The 24,145-nt window shown below is 39.2% G+C and overlaps 1 long non-coding RNA gene across 1 annotated transcript; it reads left to right on the forward strand.

The window, feature by feature from the left end:
• The first annotated feature begins 2,848 nt into the window (after positions 1 to 2,848).
• On the forward strand, positions 2,849 to 19,825 carry LOC104405921. Its single transcript, XR_719914.1, has 2 exons — positions 2,849 to 3,016; positions 19,344 to 19,825. It is a non-coding gene; the product is annotated as an uncharacterized LOC104405921 (long non-coding RNA).
• The last annotated feature ends 4,320 nt before the right edge of the window (positions 19,826 to 24,145 follow it).

The raw sequence follows: 24,145 nt of genomic DNA on the forward strand, positions 1-24,145 counted from the left end.
GATAAGCAAAGCAACATCTTGAAAGAGGCTAGTTAGGCAGACTGACTGTCACTGTTCCACCGTCTGTTTCAGTTTGAGCTTATTTTTGCATGCTTTAGGAGCTCAAAACCCAGTACTAGGTAAAAATACAAGATTTCACACTTCTTTCTCTAAACTGTCCACATTGAAAAATGAAGTGACATTAGCAGGTAGGGTGAGCTCCCTCAAGGTAAGCAACAACCTGCTAATTAAATCTATTAAGTATAATTGCATTTGATTGTTTTATTTCTGTACCATTTTGCCAACAAACAGAATTGAGTAATTCCCCCAGCCAGAGCCATCATTCTGCTTCTGCCCAGAAAGATGCTCAGGCTGAACCACTGCTGATTTGACTTCAAAAAAGCTGGTGGAGTTGCACTATGAATTGGGCTTGCTTTATCCAGGAAGATGGAATGATTACCTGGAGCCTTTAGGCCACTCTGTGAAAGGCTGACGAGAGTGAGCTAATAAAAACAGCTCAGCCCTCAAGGTTTGCAGGTACACCACTTTTTTGTTGCACAAGCAACCCCGAGCTACAGTCTGGCACTTGTCAGAGTTACAGCCAAGACTGCTTATTTGTTTTCAGTGACTGATGTGTATCTTTAAGAATAAAAAAGGCAAAAAACCACCAACCAGCAAGCCCCATAGGTTTCCTCCTCTTGTTTTCTGTGATGACAATGTGCTGAACAAATGGAATTAACAAATCACTTCCAATTAGTCCAAAATGCATATAACTGTCAATTTCCCTCTTTTTGTCTAGTAGTAAGTTTAGGTAAGAGGAAAATGAACTGCAAAAAAATGTTCACCTGGGTAGTCAATCTGTTTTAACAATCCCCTTTGGAGATTATCTTGATCTTACAGCCTTGCTGTATCACTACCTCAATCTCTCTCCAAAAAAGTATCTGGATAGATCTTTAATGTTATCTAAAATAGCTACTGTTGGGTCTGTCTAGGAAGTGCATTCCAAATGTTAATTGCTCTTCTAAAGCATCAGTTTTGTTTGCAGGAACGTTAATTATCTAACTTGTGGATGGAGTCTGGGGTGTGGTGGTCTTAAGTCTTTCTGCAGCTTATTTCAATCCCTAATAACCAACCGTTTTGGAAATGTGCTCTGCTAGGTGCTTTTATTTACCCTTCTCCTGTGAACTATTCAACTTTTCTCTATTCAGACTTCCAGAGATAAGATAACCTAGACATACCTCTGTTCAGCTACCTCGGATTGCTGTTATTTCTGTGGGTTGAAAAGCATGAAGCTTGATGAAGGGGGTTAAATCTTTGATTAGTCTAAACTAATGGCAACTAAATGGCAACTTCTATGCAACTATGTCACTTTGTATCTGCTGTGGATCTTCCCTGGAAGTGTTACAGGAGAACAAACAGAGGACATAGTCTTGCACAGAAACACCACCATTTGTTTTGTTCTGTATTTAACCCCTGCATTGACTGATTTCAGCATTCAAAAGTGGGATTTCTTTTTTTATTTTTTTTTTTTTTTATATGAAGCTCCCAAATCTCTCCCCAGTTCTGGTTTGTTCTGTTCCTCTGTTTTCTCTCCTATTACGATTAATATTTTATCAGAGTTTTCACAAATAAGAATACACACATATAAAATAAGCTACAAGGCCAACAATGAAGAGATACCAGGGGATAGTACCATCAACCTCCAGGAACAGAAAAGTTCCCCAAATACACACAGCATTATTTCCAGCTCCCCTTTTGTTACAGACACATGGAATGGGTACAGTAAATGACAGGGACATTAATTTGGTCCTTCTGTCAGCTCTTGTCTGTTGTGACTCTGATACCACTGGAGGTGTCCAAGCCTTACACCTAAAGTATGATGTTGCCATTTCATCTTTTTCATGGTCCTCCCAGGAAGAAGGTCTGATTGTAGCAAAGTAAGTAGTATTTGTGATTAGCAAACACAATCCTGGCATAGTCCTGTGTTACCTTTCTGCGTGTATATGTAACATGTTATTTTCAAGAGGACATTATCGACTGTCTGGCAAGCTCACCTTCCTTCCCCTTCTTTTTCTTTCTTCTAGAGGAACATCCCACATATATTTGTAGCCAAACAGAGTAGAAAGAATTTGTAAACTATACTAGCCTCATGCCTTCAGCCCTCAGTGTAATTACTGAGTCCTACGACAGCTAGAAATCCAGAGCGGCCATATCTGGTCCCTTTTTCCAGCCTCTCTTTTATCTGTGTGATTGACATATAAAACATTTGGTTCTCTCTCCTGCCTCATATCTCTCTGTCACCAGACGCTAATAACTTTTTCTTGTTTACACTGGATTCCGGTCAGGTGCCTCAAATTCAGGATTTAGCTTGATAATTTTTTTTTCTTAATAAAACCTTCATTTCTCTCTCTCTCTGTCATATAAAAGCTTGAGATCCTTCCTGATGAACTGCTGTGCTTCTGTTCTCTTTTCTTAGCTCTCCAGTTAGGTATTGTCCTCAGATGAAACAGCCTCATAAGAGTTGATGGTAATAAACTATTCCCACTTCCTGCTAGAAGTCTTTCTGAAGACCCACAGTGCATGACCATAGGAAACAGAAGTTAAAAGGCAGATGATGAGACAGCAATGAGTTGTGTTCGCATATCTCCTATCGCACACCAACATTTGCTTGTTGGTACCAATTAACAATTAATTGTTCATTTAGAACAACTTTTAAATTGTTGTGCTGCTTCCTGCATTGAAGGAAATAATTTAAAGCCGCCATGGGGTCAGCCTACTGCTATGCAGCATATTTATCGTTGCCATTAGCTTTTTGGTAGAAGTGCTGCTTCTGTCTAGAGGCCACAAATCTTGTTTGTGCTTCCTGTTGCAGAATGTTTATTACACAAGCAATCAGCAGCTCCATGTGGGTGTTCTGAGTCCCACTATCGACGATGATGACAACAGATGCCTGGTGGATGTCAACAGCAGGCCCAGGCTCATTGAATGCAATTATGCCAAAGCCAAGAGAATGAAGCTTTACTGGCAGTTTACTCAGGTAATGCTTACTCAGCAGACATTTCAGAAAGTTCTAAAGCTCTCTTTCTGTATCTGAAGTGTAAGTAATCTGTTTGCTAACAGGCTAGAACCAGATTCAGCCTTGCTTTCTTTGCACAGAGCCAGGAAGCTGTGTTAGCATTTGGTCCCTACCTCAGGAGGTTACAAAACTTGTATTACATTTCCTGGGTTCACAATGAATAATTTGTTTCTAAGGCAGAGCACTGTTGCAGAATTCTCTCAATAAAAAAAGAAAGAAAAAAATAAAAGGTTTTTTTAGGACCAAATGCAAAATAACCTATTTAGGAACAAGAAACAGGAAGGTTTTTGTTTGATTGTTAATTTAGAAGTGGCAACTCAGAAAGGGGGGTGGTAGGTCACTGATAATAACAGCCTCATATTGAGCTACTTTTGCATGTTCCTTACTTTAAAAAGCTAATGTTTTTTTCGTGTGTGTGTGTGAAAGAGAGATAAAAAGAGTGCTGCAACTAAATGGTGGTGATTTCACAGTGGTAAGAATGCTGGACACTGAGTCCAGGCCTGGTGTTAGCACTTCCTAACTGGTTGAGAAGTACAAAGGAGAACTATAGAGAAGCCACAAAAGTTCTGGGGCTAGAAAACACGCTCTGTGATGCAGCGCTTACGGAGATCACTCTGGTTCAGCTAAGAGACAAGCAAGGTGACTCAAAGCTTATCAGTGTTTCCACAGAGGGATATAGGTTATCACGAAGACTAAACAGGTTCCAATGGTTGGAAGCTAAAGATACTCAGATTTAGTCTCTCAAAGGAAGGAAAGATTTTCCAGTTAAGACACTGGAAGTTAACCATGTCAGATAATAACATGTCAGTTGCTTTGGATAAATAAAGCAAAATTACAATACTTTCTACACCAAATACCTCATTTAGCTTCTGGGAAAAATTTAATAGCTAGTGCAAGTTTGACTGCTCACAGTTGCTCCTCTGCAGTTTTGAGCCTACAAATCTAGTTATGTACTCCAGCCCATGGGCTGAGGCTCACCATTAAGGTAACTTTATTCCCGCATTTAATTTTTCTGTAATATCCATGTGGGTTTGCAAACTTTTCTGCCAACTCATTAGTTTCTTTTTCTTTCTTTTTATTTCTTTCTTTTTATTCTTTTTATTTATTTGTTTTTTATTTATTTCTTGTGACTTCAACAGCCATGACAAGTATACTTTAGGATATTGGTAACTGAGTTCAGCATCTATCTTAGTTCAGAGTCATTTGGACTCTAATCAGTAAAGCATACTATTAATATAATTTGTATTTATACTTGAAGTAATCCAGATCTTTGTCTTTAAAGAGTAACTCTCAAGCAGCAGACCTTAAATCGCTAACCTGGAAAGACATCCCAGCTTTCCCCTTCAGTCCCCTCAAGGGCAGAGTTTTAATTATGTCTTCTTTCAAATTTTAACAGTAGTGTTGTCATAAGGGGGGCCTCATTGTGGCTGTCTGTGCACTGATAGTACCATTTTAAAAGAGTGCAGTTAACATATTTAAATAGTATTTCAGTAACATTTTAGTATTATCCACCTGTTTAGGGATTGCTCCCTGTAACCCAATCCTTTGGTGACAGTTAATGGTTTCTACTCCAGGATACTGGTGCTATTTTGTAACACTGATGTTAGATTTGGTTTAGGAGGCAGCAGTAGAATGTATTGATAATTTAACTATTCAAAGGTTCAAAAATGGTATTTAACTAATTAATTAGGTTTATGTTTTGTCTGTATTTCCATTCCATGTTCCAAATACAATCTCCCAGTGAAGGTACAGTGCTGTTAAACCAGACTAAATGGACAGTACTTCAGTCTTCTACAAAGAAACTTCCGCCCAGGAGAAGTGAAAGATAATTAGTTGTTTCCTTATGATAAATTAAGAGACAAATAAAATAATTAAAAGCTTTCTGTTCAGAAAGAATTTTGTTAATGCCAATGCAATTAAAATGCTGTTATCGCTCAACATACAGCATGGTACACAGCCATTTGTACATTCTGTAAGCTAGAAGAAAGCTAATTAAAGTAATCAAGGCTTGCCAAAATCAACTAATGAACTGAATTTGAAATGCTCCCATTAGTCTGGTGACCAGTTTCTGTGAATAGCTGGAAGCTGTCTATCTGAAAGAGTCTTTTGTATTACTCTTTTAAAGCTCTGGTATTTCTCTTCCATATTATACAGTGAGCAGCACTCTTGAAAATCAGCAGGGCTGTACGACTTGATGCTTACGTAGTTTTGAAGTTTGTGAAATATAAATTAAAATACAGATGCCGGCCATAGCTTTTTATAGCACCTTCCTTTGGCTGCGAGTATGCTTTGACTTCTCTGGATTCTCTAGCCTTTCAACAAGACTGTCTGATTATACAGATAATTAAAAATACAGCAGTGCAAGTGGAGAATTGCCTCAGAAAGGGGATGGGAAACAGACTTACCAACCAGAGTACAGTGAACTAATTGAACTAGATTTCCCTGACTAGCACAAACGTCAGTGTTTGTCCTGCATTCCACACGTGTTAAAATGTCATGAGAAAGTAGAAAACAGGGCTTATTATCAGCTAGTGGACAAGTTCTTGCTTCTGTAGATCTATTACAGAATTATTTAATTCTTAATTTGCATATTTGCAAATCTTCTCCTCATATTTGTGTGATTAGAAGTGTATGTGTCTACACATACAAACACGTGTGTGTATGTACATCAAACTTCATCTCTTTAAAAACATCTTCTACTTTGGTTTTAGAATTTTAAGGTACGTGGCTACGTGTAACAGTGGTACACATCTGGAGTCAGACACTCAGGTGTCCACTGCTACCTGTGCACCGCACAGTGATTTAACGGGCACTTACATGGAAGGAGCCACCACTGGTACCTCGAACATTTTTCATTAAACATCATGCTGGCTGACTGAACAGAGGCCTGGGGAGATGGTGGTATCTTTTGGTACAGGACAAACTTGCATTGAGCATTCAAAGTTTGTATGATGTGTTTGTATAATCAGGAGCAAATTTCCACACTCCACAGTTTTGTACAGCTGCCAAATGCAATGAGACCAAATAAAATTTAGGCTTCAGTGACATGCTTCCTTCCAAGGCTTCTTCAAGTGTTTATAACTGTAATTATGGCAAATTATGTAAATTAGCCCTGAAAAGACTCCCATCAGCTGGGTAGTGTTCAAGAATGTTATTGTTCAGGTTGTTTGTCAAGTCTTCTCTAAGAGAAATGCTTATTTTGGGTATATTTTTAATGCTGAAAAGTCTTCTAGGTGTTTGACAGTTCATCTAGATCAGTCTTGTCTCACCACTTTTTCATTTAATCAGAACAAAATTAGACCTTATAGCAAAATCGTCAGCGATCGTGAGAAATGACACAAGGCAGAGAGGATAGAGACAAGAATTACACAGAAGTAAAACAGTCAGAATTTTACTAAAATATTATTTTAAACGTGATATCAAGGAAGCTGCTCTGGCACCATGAACTGTGAGGTAAGTGAAACCTAACCTCAGCTGCCACCGAGTCCCCCTTTTCAGTACTAACCAATTAATCCTGCTTGCACCCTTGCGAGTGCTTTATGGCAACGCGGAGGTGCACATGCAGCCTGCTGGCAGCAGCGAAGCACCAGGTCAGCAGCACTGCCCGTGTGCTCAGGAAAGCTGCCGTCCTCGGGCACCGCAGTGACTGCGTGCCATGGGCTGTTGGTAACAAGGGAGGCTCTGACATGTGAGAGGTGGAGGCCAGTGCACCTGGACACAAAACTGCTTGGGACATTTTTCAGTAGAAACTATGGCCAAACCCACGCTCTTCTGAACTATCTGGTACTGTTTGTTCTGTGTACTTAGAAATAGAACATTTAAATGCTTCAGTGATTTTTCGGAGGGACTGTATTGGTTTGGGGTTTTTAAGAAGTTTCTCAGCCTCCAGGTTTCTTGCTGATAGAAGGGCAGGCATGACACAACGCCTGACCTGTGAGTGCAATTCACGTCTACATACATGACCCAGGTGGCAGAGGTCATCTAGAGAATACGGTACGGAACGGTAGGACTCCTCCAGCAGCATAAAAAAGGCAAAAGGATGATGTTTTTCTGTGATTACTCTTTACCTTGAAGTGTGTTCATATGTTTATATGCAAATATGGGTGCGACTGTTTCTTACACTTCTAACCAGACTAGCCACACTGTCACTGCTGTTGTCAGAAACATGACAGGTGAGGGCCCAGTGGAAAGAGAGGTATAGAAAAGGACACGAGGCAGAGCTAACAACCGGAGAGATTAATCCTTTCAAGGCTGTTCCATGTTGAATTATTTCCAATACAGCAAGCTGTGTTAATTTATGTAATTCAAATTCCAGTGCGGTTGCCATAGAAAGGTAAGAGTATGCATCTGTAGGGATGGACAGCCCTCATGGGAGGGAGAGGCCATGCAGAGCCTCTGCTCAAGCACTGCTGTGTACCCTTATCCACTAGCACCTGCATCTGCCTGCAATGTTAACATAGCTTTTACATGTTACAGAGAATTGTGATTCTAGTTAGTGCTGGAGTTTTCCACTGGAAATCTTCCAGTGGGTGGTTTATGCTTTCCTGAGAAGATGTAAATAAAATTTGTTGCTGACAACTGTACTTACCATATGTATAATTTCCCAAATATCATAGTAGGAATTGCTTTGGAAGGAGAAGGAAAGACAGACAAGAGCAAATGAGACAGGAGCAAATTAATTACTCAGTTACAGTATTCCACAGATAAACATGATTCAGATCTCATTTAAATATGTATTAGGTAATAGACAGATTAAATAGATAGTCTAGGTAGCTACATAAAGAAAGAATAGACCTTAAAATTACTGAAAGTATTTACATCTTATTCCTCCTACATATTCTGGCCTTTGCCAGACAGTCATCCTGAATTATTCTTCCCTGCCTTTATTGTACAAAGTCAAAGGATGCGCAGTACTACTGCTAGGTGGAACCATTACCCACAGCCACATCCCAAACACGTAAGCAAATGCAGGGTGCAGAGTGCATGGCGGGATTAAACTGGAGGCCTGTGAAGCAAGCAAAGAGTCTCTATATGAATTTCATACGCCCCTTTGCTGAGCATACCCTGTGCAGAAGTGGGGGCTAACACCATCAAACAGCAGTTCCCTTCTAATGTCCACTGCCAGTTCTCAACCCATACATTAGCCAAGGACATCGATATACAGGAAGGGTTAATTTTAGTAGAGCTGTATGTCTAAGGGAACAATGGTTCCCATGAACTTCTTCAGATTCTTCCATTGTGAGAGCCATGGGTAGAAAAACTGCATCACTAATTTATCAGGAATTTGAATTTATTCTGTACTTGTAACCCCAAAGGACACAAATACACTCAGTATGTATTTGTGACATAAGACATGCTGTACTGCCACACAGCTATGTAGTTCTGCAGTGCTTGTCTGCCTGGCAGCTCAGATCAGTGATTCTGATCCTGCTAAAAGAAACATAGATTTTGATCCTGCAGGAGAAACATAAAAACAGAGCCTAATTATTCAATTAATTGAGCCACCGGCCTAGGTTAAGCCCCATATTTTTACTGAGGTTATCTGATTTTTAGATAACCAGCGTTGACAAATACAAAGTTTTAAACCTCGACCACAAAAGAGCACTTCCATGAGCCCCAGGGGCCCCCATGCAGTGCTGCTGTATGGGTCCAGTATATCAGCAGCAGTTTTTGCTATACTTTGCAACTCTTTACCCATCTTTGATCAAATATTGCCCTAACTTGACAGTGTTTAATTAACTAACTGGATAATTGCACAAAGTGTTATAGCTGGAGGACAAGGAACCTGAACCATTGTTCTGTTTAGACATGAGAAGGTGATACTTGGTGTTTTAATTTTTGTTTTGCACTAGTAAATTTGTCCTTAATTCACGTGCCACTTAACCTGTATTCCTGTCACACTGAACAGTCTCTACAACCAGGTGTATTAGAATAAGGATTTTTTATACTCTTTGAACCATGAACTCTTTAGTCCCATTAATTAAGAATGGAGTTGTTCAGAAGTACAAAAATCTGAAAGCATTGTCTTTCTCCATTTTGAATACTTGACTTCAGTTTAAATATGAAAATCTATATGCAAAACACGTGCAGAAAAAAATAGTAAATGCAATTATTATAATGTGTTTTAACAGCTGGTGTCAGATTTGCTTTCAGTTATTGCTGTAGGTTACTAGTAACCAAAATTTCCTCGGAAAAGTTCAGTCTTCTATTTGGAGTAGTTTTCTAGTAGCAAGTTTTAATCTTTGCAAATTAGGTGTAGAACTTGCCAGCTAGAAAGTTTGTGTGTGAATACAGCAGTAAAATAGCTTTTAATGGGTGCATTTCAAGTCCTTCCCAGCATATCACATTATGCAGTATTTATTCTCCTGAGGACTACATTTAAGCTCCAAAGACACTTGTGCTGAATTAATTTAGAAGAAAGTTAACACAAACCCATGTTTTTTCCTTCAAAACAGATACCTTATTTGCATATTTTCGCATATAATTTTAACCACCACATTTAGTTACAAAGAAGTTATTTGTTCTAGTTCCACCTGATTTTTCCAAATTGCAGATGTCCAGACAGGCTCCATCCAAAAATCACAGATGACAGCTGCTGCTGACGAGATACTGCATGGCATTATAATGACATGTGTGCAAAAGAATGGCCAGATCCAGAATGTTCTCTACAATTTGACCAATAACCAACACTTACCAAATAAAGGGGCTGGGTTTTGGGAGATCTGAGCACTGTTCTTAGTCCTTCCCTTGCATTACTGGACCAATCACTTCATGGGTTCTGCACTCCTCAGCTGCAAGACAGATGGAATTATTTTTACCTTTAGCAAAAATCTGTTATTATTTCTAACTTCCCAGGTGAAAACAAAACTCTGTCCTGATCAAGTCAGTACAAGTTGCATCTTTAAGTAATTCCAGTGGAAACAAGAACAACATGTATGTGAGCAAGTTTTGGCTAACGAGTAACAGCCTACAAACCAAGACGCAAATGCGTGAGAAAAATGTTCACTTGGAAGGCAAGTAAATCAGGATGCTATAATTTATTTATATGATGAGAAAAGAGTTTGTTAGTTAGTGAGATGATCAGGCCATCAAGTCTGGTATCCTGAACCTGATGGTGACAATATGCAGTATAACAGACAAAAAATAGATTATTTCTATTGTCAGAGTAAACTCTGCAACGTTTGTGCAGCAGTTGCAAGGAGATTGCTTTCCCAATACCAGTTATCATCAGCTAACAGATTTGTGTGGTTACTAGGGAAAAAGCCATTTTAAATAACTAGATACTCTGACCAGAGTCCCAAGGAGCCCAACCTAAATTCCCATGTTAGAATATGCAGATCGATTGCAATACTAGTGCAAATTCATTTCTTAATTTTCTTCAGTTGGCACTTAATTTATTTCTTTGTCTCTAGAGATTGGTTTAATCATAAGCATATAATGACAATGCAAAGAGTTCAGTTCCTGGGTTAAAATTAGTTAGGAAGCCTTCATATTGAGCACTCAGATTAGAAAAATCTAGACTAATTGAATACACCACACACACAAGAAGTAAAATTGTCATTCGATATTTTTGTTTTCCAAGGGAGTTACATTTTAGTAAGAGTTAAGCCTCACAAAGAAATAGGAATGCATATTTTCTCTCATCTAAACCCCATAAGTCTTTGGGAGTCTGTAAAGAAGTTGTCTGCAGGAAAAGTCTTGTTTTTCCTAGGAAAAATATAAAATCTTGGGGTTTCTAATTGTGCCAAAAGGAGGTTCTTAGTTGTCTGACTGAAGATGAATAACGAGGTATCCCCTATGCTAAGGTTGGTAAGTAACAATGTGAACTTTTCTTCTTCGCATTAGTTTTCTAGATAGGCTCTGTTAGAGCAGTATTTTCATCCATAAGGAATGAAAAGATAAAAGAATAAGGCAGTAGGCATAGCCTCCAGGTGCATGCTGTGAACAGGTTTTCATTAGCAAGCTAATACTGCTTCTTGTGCACACTCAAAAGTGACAAGACATGTTAACAAGACTTTTGCAGGGTTAGGTTAACAGTTGGACTCTGGTCTTTTTCAACCTAAACAATTCTGTGATTCTGTATACAGAAGTGATGCTTACTTCAAAACCAATCAAAACGGTGAAACCTAGGAATACACAGTTTGCTACATCACAGATCAGAAAATTAATTAACCAGATTAACTACCTTATCTAGAAGACTGTCTCAGGCAATGAAGCTTGCTGCTTCACAGAAATGAGCTCTATTCTGAGCCAGTAGTTAACTATAGCACCAGGAGGATTCCCATCTTGACTGCTAATGTGTTCTCTTCATTAAGACCAACATTTGATTTGTCAGAATGATCATTTTAGCATGCCTATAAAAAGTTGTTTTATCAGTGCTCTTGGAATTAACTCAGACCACTAAAAACATCGAGTCAGTCACTGAACATTGATGCCTGTGGCCATTAATTCAACAGGTTTCCTATATCCACATAAATCACAGTTACAACAAATTTCTAACTCTAACAATCCTTTTTTCTGTAGAAAGTTCCTTTACCAGCTTCACATTGGTATGCACAGCTATTCATACTTCTGATCACTGAAGTCAGATCCCACTGATTTCCATTTACATCCTAAGCAAAGTCCTAATTGTATTTCATTTTGGCATATTTTGTAATTCCCCCCATCTGAATATTTCATCGCACTTTAAAGCATCTTTGTTGCCTTTCTCTGTCTTCTACTTTAGACATCTCGAAGCAAGCCTAGATCAAAGCAGATAAATCAAGCCTGACTTGTTTGCAGAAGTCATTTATATGTAATGTCAGAAAGAAAGAGGAAAAGGTAACTTTTCTAAGCTTTTCACAAAATGTATTTCTAAAACATGCAATAAAGCCAATATATCCAGCACACCCCTCTTTTTCCTAGCCATATCACAATATTCTTTCTCTACAGAGGCAGCTACTGTATGGCACAATTTATGAAAACAAAAAGATTGTCTTGGCAGGGGGAAAAATATAGAGCAAAATCACCCTGCAGAAGACACTGGTGCAGAACATGAACTCTGGATTCTTTATATAGGCCAGGTCTCACTCAGGACTCACCATGTTTAGAAACACAGCATTTACATATATCTAATGCTTCTGCTAGTAGAAGGAGGTATAAAATGTAGCAGTTGTTAACTTACATAGCGTAGAAACACATCTTAAGTTCTAATTCAGAACTTTAGAGCATTCACAACTAGTTAGAGCACCTAGTAGCCAGCTACAACTCGGGACAGTAGGTTCTGCATTTAGCTTTCTGTTTGGGGTTCCCCCCCCCCCGCAAATAGGACAGTAAGTAGTAAATGACAAAAGCAGGATGCAGGAGACACACTTACAACAGCATCCCTTTCAATAGTGAGAAAGAAAAATCAGAAAAAGCCAACCTGTAAATCATCTCTCACCAACAAGTACTTCTGGAGCTTATTCTTTCATGACTGTCAGTTCTCAAAAAGGCATTCAATTTATTTCTAAATGAACTGGCCTGTTAACTTGTTCCTCAGGAGAACAGCTGTAGTCAGAAATCCACACGCATCATTATCAGCTGCATAGTGTAAAGCTAGTTTTTCCATTTCTACTAAGGACTTCCTAGGTAATCCTAGCTCTCAGAAGAGCAACATAATACAGTATTCAGTAACTAATTTAACAAGTCATATTGCATACCTAGAATATTTGTTTCTGCAGATGTTCTTCTGTCAGAATGATTTCCTGGCCACTGCTGACACAGTAATGATTCGTGTTTACTTTCTGAAAAATCCCTAATGATCCTCCTAGTCTGGCTACTGTATTCCGCGCTAAAGCCTCCTTCAATTTTCTTAGTTTTACTACTATCTTCTGTAGCAAACTGCAGTTCCAGCAAGCATATCCTAAAGAGCTTCTTTTTATTTCAGTGAAGGCCTGAATATATTTCTTTGCAAGGTATAATTTTTTTAATCCCCCTATTAACGATGGGACTTTGTTAATCCATGACAAAAATTCTGTCTATATGTGGAAAATATTACTGATAAGTATAAATCCATACATTCCATTTCTGATTTTTATGCTGGTTTTCTGTAATTTGTTTTCTACTCCAGTTACATTCTCTGTATGAAACTTCATTTCCTTTTGCCAGGAAATTGTTTTTATTTAAATACTATAATTAACAGCATTGTGTATTTCCTTCAGATGTAACTATTCCACCTCTAGAGGGCTCTGCTCAGAACCTACACTGCTCTACGCTCACGTAGCCAGTCTAGATGAAACAAAAGGATTGCACAGCCCACGAGTTACTAAAACCTAGTTTGGACATAGAGATAAAGCTGCATCATTTGATTTGTCACAGCTGCAGTATTAAAAATTTGTTGCAGCAATATAAAAATGTAGCATTTATGATTGTGTAAAATCTGAACACTCAGAAGTCTTGGTAGTGGGATGAAACAAAGTGTGATGTAGACATTAAATTGTTGTAACAGTTGACTGATATGTCCAATTCCATTGTCAGAGGATGTATTTATTCAACGGAGGTAAGGCCAGTGCTCGGGTGGCTACCAGAACCTGAGTACAGGAGGAGAAGTGAGGAGGAGGGGAAAACCACAATTTTTTTCCTTAAGCAGTGGTTTGGCTGATCCTTCTTATAACTCCACCTAAGTTTATGTTGTACACAGCAATTAGTTTTGGTTAGTGTTGGAAAAATAAATTCATGTTTAAGAAGCGCCTGTCAAAGATTCTAATTTGCCTAGCCAATACCAAATAGTGATCTAAATAGCTGACAGACATTTTCGAATCTGTTAACACTGTTACTATATTGTATATAATACATGATGTATAATATTCCATACACATAACAGCAGTTAAATGTGCCTTATTTTCACAGTAGCCAGATCAAATACATGAGGTGCCACGTGCTCTTGAATAAGAGCAACAGCTAACAATATACTTCACTGAGAAATACTTCTATTTAAATAGTCAAAATTAATCTTTGAAGAACAAAGAGTATGTTATAGAGCCTGTTTTACTTACAGAGCACCTGTAGGCCGAAGAGTTGGAAAATTTGTCATACTGCTTTAGATGGAGAAGGAATTAATCAATTACCTATGTTTTATATACCTGTATCCTTCGTACCACTATAAGGCAGAAATTCTAGTCTCAATAACATCATCCAATATTTCCAAGCAATGGGCAATACTGAAAATACAGTAATTTTACTCCATGAACTAAATTATTTACTTTTTCTCACTGCAGCAACATCCATACAGAGTAACCACAGAGAAGACAAAATGACTTGTAAAAATTGAGTCATTCTTTTTTTTTAAGACTAAAATTTGGTGTACTAACAGTCACTGAAAATCTGGGGAAATGCATGAGAAGATCATGCCACCAGTTTGGAGTGGAGACCATCTATGTCATGTATATATATCTCAGCATAATTCTTCGATTCAAATGTATCGAAGCAATAGTGAAGAACAGAATTTCTATCTCAAAGGTGGAGTGAACATGTAGGTATTTGAGGTCAGTGACTGAGGTACAAAGAGAAAATTACATACTAGTGAATGCAACAATCTATACAGCATACCTGATACAAGATTGGATGCACTTACTAAACTTGTGAGACCTTCTTCTGGAATAGCCCTGGTTAGGCAACTGGTAAAAGCACTTCTTTTTTTTTCTTTCCTCTCTCTTTTAGATAGAATAACTTGAGATTTAATGTGATGAGAAAGAAGTAGGTTTAAAATCTGTAACGAAAGTAACTTGTTAAAAAAAGCTACCAATCAGTCTGGTTTTCAGGAATGCTGACAGCCTCCAGCATTCATTTGATATCCCTCATTTTTACAAGTGATCAAACCCTGTCTTAAGCAACATGCCCAAGAGCTGGTTCAGTCTAAAGCAACAACCTCACTTCCCCATTTTTCCTTTCTCCATAGCTTTTTCTGGGAAATTTGGAAACCCAGTACAACAGCTTGCACCTCACAGAACCCACCACACTAACCTAAACAACAGGAATGTCATGGATCACATCTAGCAGATGTGCCAAGTACAAACAATGACTAAATTGACCAAGTCAATTAGATGTTGTGAATTATTTATTCAGCTTTAATGATGCTATATATCCACATTTGAATCCTTCTCTAAGGTACCTAAACTGTGTGAGGTAGCATCTCTCTTCCTGCTGCGTGCTTTTTGTCCATATATCAAAACACAACCTTGACAATCTGACTTCAGAGTAACAGAACAGAAAGTTACATGGTTCTTGCTGAAGAGAATTCTTACTGAAGAAAGTTAAGAGTAAATATAAAGTAAATTTCTGTTAAATCTAGCCAGGGGAAAAAAAAAATTAAAAGAAAATTTACCCTGTGACCAGTAAAATGTCATCTGATTAAAAGGCCTGTCATCCAGCACAGAAGATAAGTAACCATGAGGTGAGCTTTTTGGCAAGAAAATCCATGAGCTGTTCAGGGCTTTTTAGCTAGATATATATTTACAGAAACTTCTTAATGCATCTTTTGTCATGAAGTCAGAGCCTGCTTTGTTCTGAAGGGCATTTGTCTGAGGAGCCATGGTACGTTACCCCAGTTCTGCAGCAGTAGTGGTACAGAGGGGCAGAGTTCCAGGTTACATGGTGTGTGCACACTGTACACATTTCTTCACCAAAAAACAATGTCTTTAACATCTCTGGTATTTGCAGAAGAAGCTATAGCAATGCTCTTTCCCACTGCCCATCCCTTTGGATGCGAGGCCTTCTAGACACTAGAGAAACTTCGTAACAGCTTTCAACTAAGCCTGGTTCTGAGAGAACCAGTATTCTAGAAAGGACCTATCCCACTTTACTGCCCTGCAGAATAAATACAGGAAGGGGAAGGTCTGGGAACTGCGTATCCAGCAACCCCTGCAATCCAACCCAAAAACCATAAAACAGTTCAGCAAAGACTGCCTAATCACTTTGCACAGCTTACTAGCCCTCCAGCTCTAACCTGGAATATGTAAGTATATACTTACAACATGCTGTTCTTTCTAAAACTAAGTCAGTTTTTACATGCAACAGACTCGCAAGGAACTGCCTACCAAGCATGTTGGACCATTCTTGTACTGTACTTGTTCACAGGCACAGCAAATTGCGTTCTTAGATGCCATCCTATTGGATAAATTCTACTTTAGTGAAAAACTTGAAAGTAAACTTCTTACAGATATGCAGAAAGTACAGCGATTCTAAAGCAAGTCAAAAGTGTTGCTTTCCACTGTGTGTTATGTCCCATTCCCATAGCTATTGGTCATAACAGGATGCGTGACTTGAGATAGCGTTACCGTTAAAAGTATGCTTATGAGGCGTTCCATCAGTTTTATATGCATCTAAGGCTACCAGCAGCCTTGAGAACATTTGTGCTTCTCCCAGGAATTGCTTCAATTTGTGCTGCAAAACCCATCAAGTTTTCAGTCAAACTTGCTAGTGATGTTACGTTCAGCCTGTTTTTATAAAATAGTTGACCTGGATATTTATTTGTCCTCGTGAGACTCCTGCTGCCATTGAGCTGCCTCTCATTAGCATTGATCTTAATCCTGATTCTGTTCAGATGGGCAGAATTCCTCTTTAACTTGTTTCAGCCTATAGAATTGTGGTTTATGTATCATGATTAAAGACCGAACCCTAGGCCATCAATTTTTTGCCTTTGAATTGGAAAGTAGAGGTCTTACCTAGGCTGGGGAAAGGGAAGCAGACAGGCAACTTGCCTTTCACTTAGCCTGAAGTGCAGTATTGCGATCAACCATTTTGCTGAGCAAGTGGTAAACGTGACTGTCAGTTTTATACAAATTTTACTAAATGATTATAAACACCAGAATTAACTAAAAAGACACCTTTGTCTGCATTTGGCTTTAGGGTTCCAAATGCTAATGATGAACAGACTGCAGAAACCATTTGGGCAAGTAACGGACCTGAACTAGTCTCCCATAACTAGTTAGTTTTCTGACAGGACAGGAAGTAGGACTGCATCTTTCTCTTGCTTCCTTAGGCAAGATCTGAGCTGAGGATGTCTCAGACATCAAAACTGAGAAAAGAACTAACTGATAAATGAAAGATACAGAATTAGTTAACTTAAATGACACCACCACAAGCACCCCCAGCATCAGCTCTAAGTACAAGGAGGTTGATCTCAATTCTGGGTTTAGGCAGAAGAACTTGTGGTAAACTGTAATCCCCAACTCCCGAACCCAGGGAGCTGACCCTGTGTGCCATACAATCCTGAGTCTGTGCAGAGAAAAAAACCCCATAAGAGTTTTCATAAAGAATAGAAAATGTATGATTTGCTACGGGGAAAACAGGGGCAGGGAAAAGGGAGAGAAAACAAAAAGAATAAACAACAAAAAAAAAGCCCTCCCCAAAACTAACCCACAACTGAGGGGTTTTGGCAATGAGACAATATCCATTACCTCAGTGGTTTATACCTGAGGGACCTTATTCAAAGGTCATTGAATTCATTTGGAAAGAAACAAAAAACCCTCACCACAGTAAGGTTTAAAAGGCCAAAGTAACTTAGGGGGTAGGGTGTGTGTTTAGGGTAAGGAACAAATACCATATCATAAAGATTTGACTAATTTCCCATTCTCATTTCTTCATGTTTCTTGTACGCCAAGCAGTTATATTGCTTCTGGATAGCTTAGGGTTCATGCTGCCACCAGACACCCACATTAAACTACCATTATTAATAGGAATGTCAATAATAGTTACACAGCAGTGGGAAAATACAGTTCAGTCAGCATTTTGCTGTAGAGGTCTATTAAAATGCCTGCTATGTGCCTCTCTGTCAAGTAGAGTAATCAGTGAAAAATTGTATCTGGACTGCACATAGGACTACCAGGGAGGATTTATGGGAGCCTCAGGTTTTGAATTTTGAGGATTATACTAGAAATGGTCTGTCTTTTAGCCCAAGCCATATTTAAAACTTAGAGCTTTCAAACCTAAATCTGGATGTCATATGCAAGGTCCAAAATAAAGTTTTTAGAACTCACAGAGAAAGTTTTAAGAACTCTCACTTCCCACACAAAGTACTTACTGAGTATTATGGACAGGAGAAGAGGGAACCCCAGTCAGCAGTCTGAACGTAGTGCAACCTGTTCTGAATGGCACAAGCTACCCTGCTCTGAGGAACAGCCTTCTCTGAAAAAGCAAACTCAGCATTTATATGAGATTTATGCCAATATCCTTGCGATTATAACAGAAATCAATCCAGTTATGACTTTCTGATGCAAGGTGTAACACGGGCTTGAACAAAACTGAGGCGGCAGGTTTTTTGCATGGGGTTGGGTGGTGGTTTTCTTTTTATAGCAACTTTTTTCCCCCACTGTACAAATCAGTAGTTTAAATGCAGCTGCTCCTTCCATACTTTAGCTGCACTAATCTGTACTGGTTTACATCCCATTCTTTGATTTGCAGCTTAAACCAGTAACTCTCTACCACACGAGTGCAAGATACTGTAGAGAAAGTCAGACTTTCAGGCCTCCGTGTGACTTACACTGCTCTCTGTATCCTGGAGGAAACTTCCCAGCCACTAACGTGTACAAGTTACCTATTACCTTTATTAAACAGAAAAGAGGTGAAAGAACCAACTGAAACCAGAATTAAATTTAAAAAAGAAAAAGAAAAGGTAACTTATGTCACCTACGTGATGATTTAATTGTAATTTAGGTCTATATTTCGCTGTGTGATAGCCCCAGTGGTTTAAGATCTGCTGCAACTCAACAGTGAAGGTATGGCACTACTAAGCTGAGAACTGAAGAGTCAATGCTGTTGATTAGCAACATAAGATTATAAAAGACAGTTCATTTCAGAATTCAAAGAATAAACAATTCTTTGCATTTTACCCTACAGACAGGACTCCTCCAGCCAAGGCACTGGTCCTCTCCTGCCTCTTTTTGCTGTTTCAGAGGTGCACTAAGCTAGGTAACTGAAGCAAACAGGAAAGCTTTTGTCTAGTGGTTAAAAAGCACAGCTAGGAATGCAGCTCGATTCTAGAAACCCCGTTTGCTGAAATAGTAACCAGGCAATTGAGGCTATTCTAAAACATGGCAGAGATTGAACCAGCCTGTGACAAAGGGAACCTTCACTCCAGATCCATCCTAGTGCTTATCTTGTCTCTAATGGAAACATTTTTCACAGTAGCAGTGGGCTTCAGTAGATGGACATTGGAATGTTCTCTAATCTACACACAATATATCATACTGCTGTTATACAGCAGCAATGCAACAAGTTCACAATGTTTAATCCAAACAAATTTATTTCTTTTTCCTTACCATCTTTAAAGGGAGGTCCAATCCAGAACAGAAAATCCAAGCGTTGCCTGGAATTGCAGGAAAACAATGAAAATGAATTTGGATTTCAACTCGTCCTTCAGAAATGCACTGGACAACGCTGGTCTATAACAAATGTCCTGAAAAGCTTGTCATCATAGCAGACTAAATTTTGTACCCATTTCTTTTGCTACTGTGTAGCAAATACTGCATTGTTGCCTGCTGTACTGTATTCCTCTTGCCCCTCATCACCCCCCACCCTGGTTTCTTTTCTTCTCTGTCCCTTGGATTTTATTTTGTGCGTGTGTGGAAATTGGGTTTGTGGGCTGAAAATAAGACGTTTTTTATTTCACAATGATGTTTTCATGCCATTTATAGAGACACTGAATGACAGGTGATGGGTAGGCTATCCTACAATATTTTACGACTGTAAATAGGAAACAAATGGAAAATATTTATAACTCAAACTTTTATTGAATAAAAAAGTCCAAACACTGTTACTGTCTCTAGCTGTCTCCATGGAAACCCATTTAGAAGTTAAGTAAGTGGTGTAAGTAAGTGGTGGTTTCACCCAAGCCTGATCTCTCTCAGCAAGTTGTTGCCAAGTATCAGTACTCTCCAGACTTGTGGTAAAGAGTCTTTTACCTGCACACTAGAAGCTGCAGTGAGGGTGGATTTTCTCCTTTCTCCCTTCAGGGAGACCTGTCTAGGTCACTCTAGCTACTGCTCTGCAAATACGGGTGGAGACGTGGTGTGGTGTGTGCAGGTGTATAATGGGTCCACACACATAAATTTCCACACCTGTATTACTAAATAAAGCCACAGAGAAAACCCCAGGGCTCAAGTGAAACAGAGAAGAGAATTAATTAATATATACATATATATATTAAAAAAAAAAGGCAGCTACAAGAGCAAAGCAGCACCTATTGGAAGAAAAATAAACTAAACTCCCTGACATTTCTCAATGGGTTTGCCTCCATTCAGTGACTGCACTTTTCTTCCAGGTGTTCATAGTTCTTACAACTGATTTTTTTAAATGCACTGTGCCCTGCATACCACAGACTTGGATAAAAATGGCACCATCCAAGAGCAACAGCAAGAAGTTCTGAATACACTCTGTCTTTCCCTCTGCCTTTAAGGAGGTGGGAATGCAATGCCCTGTCTCTTCACAGCTAAGACTGGGATGAGGAGAGAAAGAAAAACTCTGATGAGATAAACCAGAACACTTTATTTCCAGCTGCTTTTATTTGTATGTAAATTCCCTCCCTTTTATTACCCTATTTGTTCTTTTTATTTTGTTGTTTGTTACCTTAAGTAACAGTCATAACCTCTTTTGGAGTTGGTTACGTGCCAAACCGCCTTTTATAGACTGGCTTCACATTCAGGACCAGCTAGCAGTATTGTTTCTTATGACTGTTTAATAAGTCATGTGGCACATTATATGTGTTCAACCTTCTGCTGTATATAACTACCATACATCTGCCTCTTAGTGAAGAAAAAATGCTGAGCCAACAACAGGAAAACAGTTATCAGCCAATAAAGATGGGCTTAACACCTGCACTTGGACCGATTTCAGAGGCCCCTCAGGCCTGTTTGAGTAAAAACTCCCATGAAAATGAGAACCCTGAAAGACCGTCAATAACCCAAGTGTTTGTTAGGGTACCATAACGAGACAAGATAAAGAAGCTTTAATATCAACCTGTAGAGAAAACAGGACGTTGCCACAGAAGTGAGCCAAGCCTTCTGCACACTGGAGCATGTGCAGTGTCCTTATGGGAGAAGGCTCAGTGCATGGAATGCATGTTGAACATTCCCAAGTTCTGCCACTGACCAACTGGACTTATTTTTCACAGGCATTCCATGTGAACGAAGAGGAAATAGCACATTCAGACAGAGAAAGCACAGAACTCAGAGTAATGCACTAAACTAAGCTTTCTTTCAGCAAAGATACCAAGACTTCGGTGCATAGAAATGCAGCCATAAGAGAAAAACAAGTAGTACGGATCAAACCAGCCTCTTCGTGATTCTTACAGGTCTACTGCAGTCTGAGCAGTCACTTTCTGGGTTTGGTTTAGGGGTTTTTTTAATGAGAACTAGAGGGAGAGTTCTCATTAAAAAGAAAGACCTCACAAAAGTGAAAGGAAGGAGCTGAGCTCTGGACTGTTTGGTTTCATACCACAATGAGTATGCCTGTCATTTGCCCAAAGCAGATGGCAGTTATTCCCAATTACGTTGCAGCAGCGTGCTGATGTTCACTGCTGCAGTGACATAAAAAACCCCAAAACCAACTCCAGTGACCCATGCGGTCTCACCAAGCCATGTTGGGTGCTATCCAGCCATACCTCCCTACTAGACACCCATTCTAAAGCTGCTGCTCCCTCCGCTTCCCGTGGGGCCTGCACTGAGACAGTTTTTCTTCAGCTTCTCTAGAACAGAACAACATTACTGGGAATCCCTCAGTGGTAACTGTGTTTATAGTTGATTGCACTGCAATTCTAGTAACTACAGTGGAAATAAAAATAAACATTGGGCGGAAAAGAACCCATAAATCTAGACTTGAAACATTACTTTATACTACAGCAATTCAGCTATATGTAAAATACATGCATTGTAATATGCTTTTACTTTTGTTTTGTAACATGGAGTAAACCTATGTGGTAACTTTTACAGAAAAAGGGAAATGGGTTTAAATCTCTGGCTAAACCTACTAAAATGGTAGAGTAGAAATGATGACCCATAAAAGCAGCGCCCATTATTGTGCACTTTCTGAGACCGAAGGTTTCAGAACAGATTTTGTTTGAAATGCCTCTTCTCTTGGAAGAGGGAGAAAACCAGAGCAGAACCAAAGGACATAGCCAACTTTTTCTGGACATGCTCACACTTAGTCGTGAGCTGCCTCACCACCACTCTCCTTTACAGATACACAGGAGTTACACAGGTACAGCAGCAGTGCCTTGCGCTGCAAAAGACAATCTTTGTGATCTAAGTGAAAAATAAACCTCATCTTCACGTTCTGGAAAATTACAGAGTCTCATTCCATCTTCAGTCACTTCAAATGAGCAAAATCTGCCTTTGCAGTAGGTGTTTTTAAAAAAATGTTTTAAAGAGGGAAAGCCAGCACTGAAGGACAGAAAAGAACACTGTTCTGGAAGTCAAACACCTCCTCACCTGAGTCCAGTCAGAGATGAAGATGACCAGAAAGATCCAGTCAGCTGCCGCCTCCTCCTGCTGCTGTAGATCTGCTCAAAGTGTACTTTGATGAGTTTTTCTTGACGAGTAACAGAAGTATACTTACTAGCTGACAATTAAAAAGAAAAACTCAAGCAAGCCCAAGCCTTCCTCCTACTGTACTTCTTCAAATATTTATGGACAACATACATACACACTTTCCTCAGCTATCATTCAGCCCAACTGTTCATACCAGGATATCCCCTACAGTGGTTTCTCAAGGCTGTAAGAATTCCACTGTGTGTCTCCTCACCACACCTGCATGTGGGGCAAGCAACACCAGCAACAAGGAGCTGTGCTGACAACATGAGCACAACATGCAGAAAAGAACACTTTTCACATCCCTGGGGGGAAGATACAAGGGTTTGGCTTGTATCCCTAGGTAATACTACAGGAGATGGGCTACTCAGTCTTCAGAAGAGATACAGGTTTGAGGAGTTTATTCATTTGTTTCTTTACATATTTATTTTTATAAAGCTAGAGCTATTCAGGAGCATGGAGTACGAAGACTGTACCTGTTCATACCAGCTAGAACTCAAACAAGAGAATTCAAGATTGCCCTCACCTGCCTGGTCCTTCCAGATTTGTTAACATCCACTGGGAGTGACTGTACAGAATAGGGCTTACCATTGTTCTCTTTTGCTATGGAAGAGACAGTTATTTTTGGTTTAATCTTTTTGAAAAACCAAAATTCATTCCACCAACATCAGGCCTTAATTATACTACCTTCTGTGCCTTTACTAATAAGAAGTTAATCAGTCAACACCCATCACTGAGCTGTTTTATACATATTGATCAAGAGGCAGTTGCAAAAGTGGTAACTAAGTAGCTGTCACATGCCATTCTATACTAGGTAGCACTGAATACTCAGCTGGAGTATTCCCTACAGAGAAAGGGAAACCTTGAGATTTCAAGGTCATACATCAATAGAATGCTCCACAATACTGTTTACACCCTAAATTATTTCATTTCTGTGTATATATATATCTCTACACCACTGAATACATATATGTATATAAATTTTTATAGAAAACATAAGCATGCGTGTACACACATACTGCTGTGGGGAAAAAAATCACATTAAAGCGTACTTCATGTGTTAAAGACATGGAATCACAGAATGGTTTGGGTTGGAAGGGACCTTAAAGCTCATCCAGTCCCAACCCCCTGCCACGGGCAGGGACACCTTCCGCTAGAGCAGGTTGAAAAATGGGGCAGCCACAGCTTCTCTGGGCACCCTGTGCCAGCGCCTCAGCACCCTCACAGGGAAGAATTTCTACCGTGTATCTAACCTAAACTTGACCTCTTCCAGTTTAAAGCCATTACCTCTTGTCCTACGTGTCCTATCACTGCGCAACCCAGAATCCCTTCATCACTACCATTTAACTCACTCTGACAAAAAAGCAGAACATAATGTCATCATATTTTATCGTTTGTTAAAATAAATGTTAAAGGTTTACCACAGGGTTAAGTCAGAATAACTTCTCAAAACCAGAATACAAACCAGTTGTGCTAATACAGAGGCTCAGGAGGCAATCATTAAGGCTTCTGAATAAAAGCAGTATGTTCTCTACTGATTTGCTGTAGT

Source organism: Nestor notabilis, unplaced genomic scaffold (genome assembly GCF_000696875.1).
Source record: "Nestor notabilis isolate BGI_N333 unplaced genomic scaffold, ASM69687v1 scaffold14285, whole genome shotgun sequence".
NCBI classification, from domain to species: domain Eukaryota; kingdom Metazoa; phylum Chordata; class Aves; order Psittaciformes; family Psittacidae; genus Nestor; species Nestor notabilis.